The following is an 11210-nucleotide window of genomic DNA, read 5'->3' as shown; positions in this document are numbered from 1 at the left end:
TGGAATTCGAGGCAAGGAGAGCATCACACACAAAGGTGCTGAAACACACTTGTTGGACATATTTGGCAGATGATGAATGAGCCAGCTTGGTCAACATGGGTTGAACAGAAAGCAAAATAACAGGATAAACGCTTGCAAGACTGATGGGAAAACTTTGATTAATCGATGGAGCTGGCCTGCATTTTAAAAATCTGTTTATTCTTTTTAGGAATTCCCAAAGGCTATAGAAGACAGAGAATAAGGGTAGAAAGCAGTAAAAGTTGGCTGTTGGAAGAAGTGAGAAAATAAAAATAGGGCAATGGTGTCTTATGTGCGGCAGGGTAATAAGAAGAGATGAATGAAAATTGGCAGTGAAATAAAAGGAATCAATGGGGTACTAGCAGGGAATTTGGGCTGCCTGTTGAATGATAGAGGGGAATAGGCTGTTTCTTAGGCACAACATTACATTTGCCACATGTGGCTGCACAGGCTGGGCCCTGCTGGCTCCAAGGAAGGACTCCCCTTTACAAAGACTTCAAAGCGAATGGTGCCCCTGGGCTTGTGCAATAGGGGTGGCCTTGCTCCTAAGTCATAACTCTGTGTATCCACTCAACATCTTTCAATTGATGGCCATAAAAATCCCAATTCAAACTGGTTTTAAAACAGGGACTTTATTGGCTCATTTAACTGAAGAGTGAAGAGGCATACGGGCTTTGGGGGTGGATTCAGAAGTCCACACCATCAGCGCTCTGACTCCAGACCTCTTTGATCCTTTCCGAGCAGCTCTTCTCTGTGTGTCAACTCTACCCTCTGGTTAGGTCCTTTGATGGCCAAAATGGCTTTAGTAGTCTCAGATCCAATTTCTTTATAACTCTCCCTACACAAAAGAATAGAATCTTCTTCTATGGTTTCTCCAAACCCTGATTAAATATCTCCTCACGTCTCATGGACCTAAATTAGGTCTTGTTCATCCAGGTAGTGCACAGACGAATGTCTAGCAATTCCCTCTCCCTGTCTGTCTCTCTCAAAAAAGAAAAAGAAAAGAGGTAAAAATGAAAAAAAGAAAAAACCCTGATATGCAGCGTTTGATTTTTATGGCATAAACTCTCTCACCATGGCTGATTTCAAACTACCAATGTGATGTCCCTGGACACAGCGTTGGGTAGAGGGGCCCACAGCAGACTCTCTGAAGCCCCTGGGAGCTGGCTCCAGCAGTCTGCTAGGTCTGTCCCTGAACCAATTCCTGTGAATAGGTAGATAAGCCCTGCTGATTGGCTTAGGGAAATCAAAGGTGGCTGATGAAGCTTGTTGGGGTTAGTTCCATTCTTCCACATGTAAGGTAGGGATGGAGAAAGTGGATAACAGTTGGCCAATTGTGAAATGTCTGGTACTGTTGAAGTTAATGCAGGAAGATGAGGATGGAAGGTAAACTACTGGAGAGAGGAAGTCAGATAATGGAGTGAGATGTGGAAAAGGAGTCAAAGATAATGATTGGGTGGCTTACCCAGAGCACGAAGCATGGGGGACAACGAAGACGAGCGAAGTTAAGGAGTAAGGACAGATTGACTAAAGTATTCATCTTTGCGCTAAGGTTTTCATCCAAGCTCTCTACAGTTTGGCCCCAGTTCATTATCCAGGTCTATTTGGGAGGCAGTATAGTGTCGTGGGGACTAGTCTCATGATCTTGGGTGAGTTTGGGAAGCAATTCTGAACCTCTGCTCTCCTCTGAGCTTCATGGGGGTGTTGTGAAGATTAACTCAGCCTATGGGAAGGGGTAGGGCATAATGGCCACGAATGAAGTCTCTGGGGCTGGGCTGCCTCACTCAAACTCCAGTTCCAGAAGTCATTGTCTGTGGGACCTTGGGCAAGTTGATTAAAGTCTGCACCCCAGGTTTTGCATCTGCAAAATGGAGACTACCATAGTATTTTTCTCTAAGTTGTTAGGAGGATTATATGAGTTACTTATAACTTATAAAGTGGCTATATATATTATATAATTTACTTATAACTTATAGAGTTAAAGTGCTTATATATATATAAAGTGGTTATTATAACTTATAGAGGTAAAGTGGTTATATATATATATATATATATATAAAGTGGTTATTATAACTTATAGAGGTAAAGTGGTTATTATAAAAAGTACCTGCAAAATGACAAGTACTATTCAGAAGTGATAGCAATAGTTGTGTAAAGTATTTAGCAGAATGTTAGGCAAATAGGAGCTACTAGATAGTCATTAGCTACCCTTATTATTATGACCACCTGCTACTGCCTTAGCCAGTATTTTGTTTTGTTTTGTTTGTTTGTTTTTAGAAATGAAGTCTCACTCTGTCACCTAGGCTGGAGTGCGATGGTGCAATTACTGCTTACTGCAACCTTGCATTCCTGGACTCAGGGTGTCCTCTCCCCTCAGCCTCCTGAGTAGCCAGGACTACAGGTCTGCAACACTTTGCGTGGTACCCAGATTTTATGCTTCAGCCAATGTTCACATTTCCTGCTGTTTGCTAGAAAAATGATTGCAAGACTGAGTGGGAAATGCAGACCACATCCATACATTTCTTCTTCCTCTAAACTCTCAAACACTGTGTTTGTAGCTCTGTGGGCACTTACTATTTCAGCTGCACAGTTTTGTTTTCTGTGGACTTTCCTCATCTGCTCACATTCTTGAAGTGAGATGGTGGCTTGGCCACTGTGGGCAGGGTTTAAATCATATTGGCTTTATTGTGTCACCAAGGAGCTCCTGGATCACTAAGAAAAAGAGTACATATGCTGATTTCAATGCAATAAACTCATTTTAACATAATCTAAGATATCTTGTCCGTGGGTCTTGGATCTTGGCTTTTTCTACTGTTATATAGCAGAAAAGAATGGGCTTGTGTATCACGCAGGCAGGGTCCCAGCAGGTGGCAGAATTCACCCCAGGTGCTTCAAATGCACCTATTAATGCATAAAAGCCTAATGCATTAATAGGTTTTAATACAGGTATGGACTAAAGAGTGGCAGGGCTAAGGAAACCAACCAAGGGTGACAAGGCACCCAGAGAATAGTAACAGTGGGGCGTGCTACTTCCCTAAGTGATGAAGCAGAACACTGTGTTTGCAGAGCCCAGGGAAGGTGGCGTCCCGGAGGAGGAGCCACCAAGTTAGAGCTGTTGTCACCGTGATGCCCAGCTTCTCTAAGAAACATGGACCTAACGTAGGGAGGGGAGAAGAGTAAAGGCTTGTCTTGCATGCTCCGTTTTCTCACACTCAGATCTTCTGCCAGGGCCACCCATTGGCTGAACTCAACCAGGAACCTGCCATCAAGGAAGCCTGGGGGACTCAGTCCTCAGAGGTCAGCCTGCTGGGGCACGGGACAGGACCGAGAATAGAGAATGGATAACATGAATTTTAAAAATATATTTTCTATGTTACAGTATATCCAAAAGAGTATCATTTCAACATGTCAATGATATAAAAATTATGATGTTGATGATTTGCATTCTTCTTTTTTTGTACTAAATCTTCAAATCTAGTGTGTATTTTATTCTCCTAGTGTATTTGAATTCAGACCAGCCACATTTCTGGGGCTTAATAGCCATATGTGTCCAGGGGCTGTTACCTTGGAAAGTGTAGTTCTATAGTTCTAGTCTGTTATCAGTATCTTTGGACTTAAACATGGAAAGAAAAAAAAATGTCAATACAGTAAAATGACACCTTAGTGAAGAATAATTGTAAAATATTATGCCATTAAGGTCTTTAGGAAATCTAAGCCCACATTCTAGGATTTTGAGTGCTTATTAACAGAGCTGATGAATGATTAAAGTCTTTTTCTCCTTCTAAAAACACACTTTCTTTTCATCAAACAGAACAAAAGGAACCAGCAACGCAATATGCAGATTATTTATGAATCTCTCAACTTCGAGAACCAGATGTAATACAAGTCTGCTATGTGTGAAAAATCAGTGATAAACACATGTATCAAAATGATGTGCCTATAGTAGGATCTGTTTTCAAACACTCACTGAATGTATACCACATGTAAAGAAGGAGCTTTATCACCATGACCAGAAAATGTCACTACTTTCTATTCAGAATTTTTCCTTAGAGTAATAAAGCTGGACAGCGTTCTTTGTGGAACTTCAGATGACTATGATTTCTTTTTCCATGAGAAGATTAGATTTTGTTATTTCCTAATCTTGTACAATTTCCAGTTTGTGACAACGTGGTTCGTGTCCTTGCAATTTGAGAATGGTTGCTTGTTTTGGTTTTCCCAATGAGAGGGTTTTGTATAAAAAGCTTTTAAACTGTATCTTTAGTTTTTTCCTGATTTAATTCTCAGCTAGGGAGATTTCTCCTGTTACCTCTGAGTCTCCCTATTTTCTCTTACTGATGAAGGAGAAAATGTGTACAAATATGCATTTTTCTAAGGATACAGTATGATATTGCTGTATTGCTTTTATATAAACTTCTCTGACAGCTTTACCTTTTGGAAAGGGAAATAGAGCAAAACTGTATTCTGTCTATTGCTATTAGAAATTGGATTGAAATAGCTCAGTAAGCAATTTTTTTGCAACCTGTTGATTACGTGGTCTACTTCTAGCAGGCAAATCCAAGCATATATTAGAATATATTTAGGAACAATGAAAATTATGCCAGCTTAAATCTCTCCTGCCCTTCAGCCTTTTCTCTCTTCTAGATTATTTTGTCTTCATTGAACATTCATCTACTTCTGAAAGGATCAGGAAATGCTCCGCTTTCATGCTTTTCTGCCTTCTTTTCAAGAGTGCCAAGTGGCCAAGAAGGACTCTTTTCCCAGAGGTGTGTGTGCCCATTTGAAAAGTCTAGGGCTGGCCGGGTGTGGTGGCTCACGCTTGTAATCCCAGCATTTTGGGAGGCCGAGGCAGGCAGATCACGAGGTCAGGAGATCGAGACCATCCTGGTTAACACGATGAAACCCCGTCTCTACTAAAAATACAAAAAATTAGCCGGGCGTAGTGACGGGTGCCTGTAGTCCCAGCTATTCAGGAGGCTGAGGCAGGAGAATGGCGTGAGCCCGGGAGGCGGAGCTTGCAGTGAGCCGAGATTGCGCCACTGCACTCCAGCCTGGGCGACAGAGCAAGACGCCGTCTCAAAAAAAAAAAAAAAAAAAAAAAGACAATTCTAGGGCTTCCAAAACCATGTCTGTGACTTGATGTTAGCATTCCGAAGAGTCTTTATTCATGGTTTAAGCACTTGATGAAGAGTCCTCAGAGTGAACTCCTGGCTAAAGATGGATGGCCTGAGTTGATCCAAAGGCCAAATAATTTCCAGACATTTCTTTTGGATGGAAATACATCTTTCCCTTGGCAATAATCTCCTTGGGAGATAGACAGGCAGACACCAACTTATAAACAGACTTTTGAGAAATTTCATTTGAAGGTCAGTTGTTTAGAATGTGTAGTGATTTCTTTCTATAGCGGTAATATTATAAATGGCAATTAAGGATCAAAGTCAGCCCAAAAATTCGTACTTAACCCAGACCTGGGTTGAAATAGCGCAATGGCAAAGAGTGGAAAACATAACAGCTATACTGTGTGCATCTTGTATCCTTGTAGAAGTGGCATCTCATGCTAATGATGGGCACAGCTTCTGGGGCAGACTGACTGTGCTTGAATCCAGGCTTGGACACGCACTTGCTGTGTGTCTTTGGGTAGGTCACTTGGCTTCTCAGTTTCTTCATTCATAAAAGGGGCATGCTATTAAGATCTATTTCATGGAGCTGTTGGGTGAGAATTTAAATACACACACACGCACGCACACACACACGTGCATTATTAGAACAGTTCCCAAAACTCAGGAAACACCACGTGATTGTTTGCTCTCATTGTTGCTTCTAGTAACTGGCAAGATGCTGGATGTATTTCAACCACTGCTTCATATTTCAATGACCAAAGAGCAATACTGAAGGAGTATTAACAACAAAACAACAGAGGAAAAAAGTAGCTGATGGCGTTTCCCCCCTACCCCGCCCCATAGCATTACTGTTTAGGGGAAATAAGATGAATTAGAGGAAAACAGGAAACAGACAGCTGCTGACGCTGAATTATGGGACACTTTCAGTGTTTCCAAAGATTGACTCTTTTTAAAAAGTTAAGTTTTTAAAAATCATAAACAATTTGGAGAACAAAGAAAAGCACAAGACAGAAAAAGTCTCCACATCGGAACCCCCAGAAATAGCCTCCAATAACTTTTCATTTTGTCATCTTTTGGTATTTTGTCCTATGCATCTAGACAACTCTCAAAAATAATTTATAATAATTTGATTTAAGCCATCCATATTATTTTCACACTTGATTTATTCTCTTAGTAACATACTGTAAAATTTTTCTTTGTATTCTTACACTGTGTGATTTCTAATGGTCTCATGGCTTCCATTATGGACAGAATAAAACTGGTACAGGCAATCGTCAATCAATGGACATTCAGATTGTTTCCCTTTTTATACTATTCTAAATAATGTTGTTATAATTATGCATATGATAAAAGTTTACTGTTACTCTTTATTCCTTTTAATCAAGAAGTTAAATTTCTAGAAACGTATGCATAAATGTTACTTGTAACCTAAGGCATTTGATACATTTTGCTGAGCTAGCTTTTAGAGTATTGCAATTCATCTTCTTTTCCAGCAATGGGAATGCAATGTTTTAGAAAGTTTTCTAAATTCTGACATTGAGAATGTATTTAATCTTGCCAATCTGTTAGATGAAAGGGGCATCTCATGATTTTAATTTTCATTTTTTATCTGATGTTGAACATTTTTCATATGTTTATTGTCCATGGGAATTTCTTTTGTCAATTACCTCTTCATGTTCTTTGACCATTTTTCTATTACTGTTCAGTTTTCATTTTTTTCTGTTTCCCTTAAGAAAAATCATTTTTTTCTTCTGTATTCACACAATACAAAAATGTATCTAGAAAGGAAAATAAATTGCACTGTGTGCTCCAGGTGAGACTGTTATTGGAAAGTGAGGTGAAGCTCCCCCAGGGACTGTTCATAGACGCCTCTGCCGCACTGAGCAGTGAAACTGAGAGCGGGTGACTCAAAGCAAAGAGGGATCACAGGCAGGGTCCAATGGCTGGAGCAGGAAGGAAACTCAGGAGCCAGCAGTATCTGATATATGGATAGATATTAATGATTACAGGTATGGGAAAATAATTGAAAAATTAAAATAAGAGGAGGACGAATTATTATGTGAAAGATTTTGAAAATACCAGACAAGTTGGGTCAAACAATTCTGCTGCTTTCTGGAGGTCAGTTAAGTGGTCTCATTGATGAAGACTATTTTTAATATTTTATGAAATAATAAGAATAATGTAGCCCAAAGACAGTTCGCATCCCTACCACTGGAAAACTAGAGTAAGAGCAAGCTATAAATAGTAAATGTACAACTATTTTCAATTGATTAAATTATGGTTTAACTAATTAGCAAGAAAAGGACAGGTTCTCAGTTAATTTTTAAATTCTCAAAAAATTTAAATTTTATTTACCTAAGATAAAACACTGAACGGTAGGAGTCCCTCTTTGCGAAAGAAATAGAATTACAGAATGCATAATTTGGCAAGAATGGCAGAATGTTGAAAAAGTAAGAACATTCAAAAGGGAAAAAGAAGAAAGTTATATGCAAATATTACACAAAAACACAAGTATACGATAGAAGTGGAATGGCAGAACTATGCAAATATCTTAAAGGGGTGGTGGCATAGATATAATAAAACATAAATTACAAGTCGTGGCTGGGTGCGGTGGCTCACGCCTGTAATCCCAGCACTTTGGGAGGCCGAGGTGGGCGGATCATGAGGTCAGGAGACCATCCTGGCTAACACGGTGAAACCCTGTCTCTACTAAAAATACAAAAACAAAATTAGCCGGGTGTGGTGGCATGTGCCTGTAATCCCTGCTACTCGGGAGGCTGAGGTGGGAGAATGGCGTAATGGCACGAACCTGGGAGGTGGAGCTTGCAGTGAGCCAAGATCATGCCACTGCATGCCAGGCTGGGCGACAGAGCAAGACTCCATCAAAAAAAAAAAAAAATTACAAGTCATTGGTAAAATTCAATATAAAGCTTAGAAGAATTAGAAAAAAAAATCTTGGAGATTCACATGCCAAAAGGTATGGAAATCATATACTTAGGAAACTATACTAATAAAAGAAGCAGATATAATATTCAACACCAATGGAGACAAAAAGCTGGATTCTCGATTAGAAATACCTGTGGGACATGGCTATTTGGGGGTCAGTGGGATGGTAGAAATGCACACAGTCAGAAAAACTTGGAGTCAGAGAAATGTTACCTGCAGCAGCAGCCGCATGATAAGCCCAGATGGGCCCTAATGGGAGTTAGCAGAGGGTGGAGAGTAGCGGGTAACAGGAAAAAGACACACCGAGTGAGTAAGCAGGGGTCCATATGACCTAGTGGGAGATGACAGGTATAACTGGACTCAAATAGGTTATACCCAGGTGATTTGGCAGGAGGCGGTGAGGTAGGGGGTGGGACTGGACTCGGGGTGGGACTCAGACACCGGACCAAATTGAGGACTAGCTAAGACAGATATGGAGTGGAAGCAGCTTTACATAAGACATGCCCACCAATGTGCCACAGCAGTTTACCATTGCCATGGCAACACCTGGAGTTTCCGCCCCTTTCCACGGCGATCATCCTTTCCCATAACCACCCCTTAATGTACATGTAATTAAAAGTGGGTATAAATATGACTGGGAACTGCCCTGAGCTGCTCCTCCCAGCACATTACCTTACGGAGTAGTCCTGCTCTCCAGGAGTCCTCACAGAGCTGTGTCACGGCTGGAGCTGTAACACTGCTTCTTCAATACAGCTGTTTTCTTCCACCCAACCACTGGCTTGCCTTTGAATTCTTTCCTGGCCCAAACCAAGAACTTTTGTGGGCTAAGCCCCGCTTTGAGGCTCTCCTGCTGGATATGCAGGGACACCCAGCAGGGGAAGACAATAATTGGAGAGCTATAGAGTTGGCACAAGAGTTCAGCTGCTGAAGTGGAATTTACCAAAGGTACGTCTTTGGGGGATGGGCAGGAGCTGAGCAGAGCCTCTGTCCCAGGAGGATGAGTATTGGTTAGAACCATGACTCAGGAGAGTCTCTTAACTCATGGATCTGCCATACCACTTCCTGGGCTGCAAGCTGGGGTTGTGACGGTAGGGCCGTAGGGCTAGCACAGGAGATAAACTACCAGAAGGTAGAGGCCCTGCATTTTGCATGAATGCACCTTTGGTAAAACAAAAACAACAACAAAAACACCTCAATTCTGAGGACTGGGATATGGCCAGTGCTGAAGGTAGATCAAGTTGTGGACAAACAGGCCCAAATGGTGGAAAGGGGAATGAATCAAACAGCAAGAAAAAGCAAATGGAAAAGAAATGAAAGGAAATCCATGTTTATACAAGTGTTTGCATTTGGAATAGAAAATCGAGTCTGTAAGAGAAAATAATTTTAGAGTGTTGGGAAAAATTATGAATTTGATATGGTAAAAATCTTTTTTAAAGTGCTTTATTTATCTGGAATTCAGCATGTAGATCTTAATAACCAAATCCAGTCCTTCAAACACCTGAGCTCTAAAAAGAATTCACCATTTGGATTAAAATATCTCTAAAATATCTATTATTTTATCCCTCACTTACACAGAGTCTATTGAACTTTTGGCACAGATTCAGGGTCAGAGTTATAAACATCCCGCACCGCACTGTGGAAGTGCATACTCTGCCTGCTCCTTGCCTCTCCAGTTCTCTCTCTTGGTGTGGGATCATCAACCATCATTTCCACCATCAGGGTGCCCCTTCCTATAGAGCTGTTTCTTTCCCCTTTCTCTGCAATTTATTTCTTTGCTATTCAATGAAAAGTTGGATCTTGTCAGAATTAAAATCAGTTTAAAGAAGGAAGAGACATTTAGTGGTTCCACATGAACAAACCCAGAGGAGGGGTAGTAACCTCTGTAACGAGGGAGTTAGACACCATCGGGAACCTGTCGGTTTCCCTTCTCTGCTTCCCTGTTCCTGTGGCTACATCGTCACAGTGCAACACAACTGCATGGTTGATAATACGGCCTCCAGCAATGGCAACATCTCCATGTCTGGAGAAGGTAAAAGGCTTCTCTCATTTTTTTTTTTTTTTTTTTTTAGAGATGGATCTTACTATATAGCCCAGGCTGGCCTGAAACTCCTAGGCTCCAGGAATCTTCCCACTTCAGCCTCCAGAGTAGCTGGATCTGCAGGCACACGCCACTGCACCCAGGTACCTCTTCCAATTTAACTAGAAACAAACTTCCTAGAAAGTGCGCTGATTGGCCAGGCTTAAATCACATATTCATGCCTTGAGCTATGGCAGGGGATGGTGGTGAGGCACTGTGAATAACTCTGATTGGATCATTTGTTTACCACTTGTGGCCAGGGAGTCAGAGCATCTTTTTTTTTAAATTTTTTTTTGAGATGGACTCTCAGTGCAGTGGATATCCGCCATGGAATCCCCCACCAATTTTGCACTTCTACAGCCTGGGGCTCTGTTTAGTGGGATGGCTCGACTCTGACCTCAGGATCCGCGCTGGGATTACAGGAGTGAGCCACCGCCCTCAGCCAGAACATCTTATAAGAAAGGAGGCTATGGTGGAAGAATGATCACCACTGAGAGAATCATTGTGAGCCAGGAGGCAGTCTCAATTTGTGTTTGTTATTACAGACAATCAAACTTGTGAAGAATTTGAGATGATGAAATAAACAAGACAGTAAATGAAGGCACCTGGGATGTGGTGGCAGACATGCAAGGATCTGTAGAAGCTGCAGCGTGGATCTGGGTTTGCTTATTCCTAAGTGGCACTGGGTAGCAGGAATGTTTTTGTAAGTACCAAATGGAAGTACTTTCCTGTAATGCAAAACTTGTGGGATCACTTTCTGTAAAGATTTTAGGACAGGGTTGATACATGCCTGTCAGGAATAGATGAAAAAAAAAATGCAAGTCTGCAGGAAGCAGGGACAGATGCCCCAAAGTGCACTTTCATCTTTCGTATTTACAGAAATAAAAAGTGGTCTGGGCAAATGTCTCCTTAAGAACCATTTACGACTCTTGTAGGGTTTTACAAGGACACTGCTAAGGTCCCAGTGAAAAGCCTAGCACCAGCCTGAGCCTACTGAAAGAGATCCCGAGACTCAAGGGCCCCAAGTGACATTGGCCCCAGGCTATGTCCTG

At 41.4% G+C, this 11210-nt stretch overlaps 1 long non-coding RNA gene across 1 annotated transcript; it reads right to left on the bottom strand.

Moving 5' to 3' along the window:
• Window positions 1-631: 631 nt before the first annotated feature.
• LOC116459415 (uncharacterized) lies at window positions 632-1610 on the bottom strand. The gene is made up of 3 exons (XR_004245534.1): window positions 1484-1610; window positions 1093-1369; window positions 632-994 (listed from the first exon to the last, which is right to left on the bottom strand). It is a non-coding gene; the product is annotated as an uncharacterized LOC116459415 (long non-coding RNA).
• Window positions 1611-11210: the final 9600 nt, after the last annotated feature.

Source organism: Hylobates moloch, unplaced genomic scaffold (genome assembly GCF_009828535.3).
Source record: "Hylobates moloch isolate HMO894 unplaced genomic scaffold, HMol_V3 SCAFFOLD_19, whole genome shotgun sequence".
NCBI lineage: Eukaryota > Metazoa > Chordata > Mammalia > Primates > Hylobatidae > Hylobates > Hylobates moloch.
This window is presented reverse-complemented; position numbering and strand designations above follow the sequence as displayed.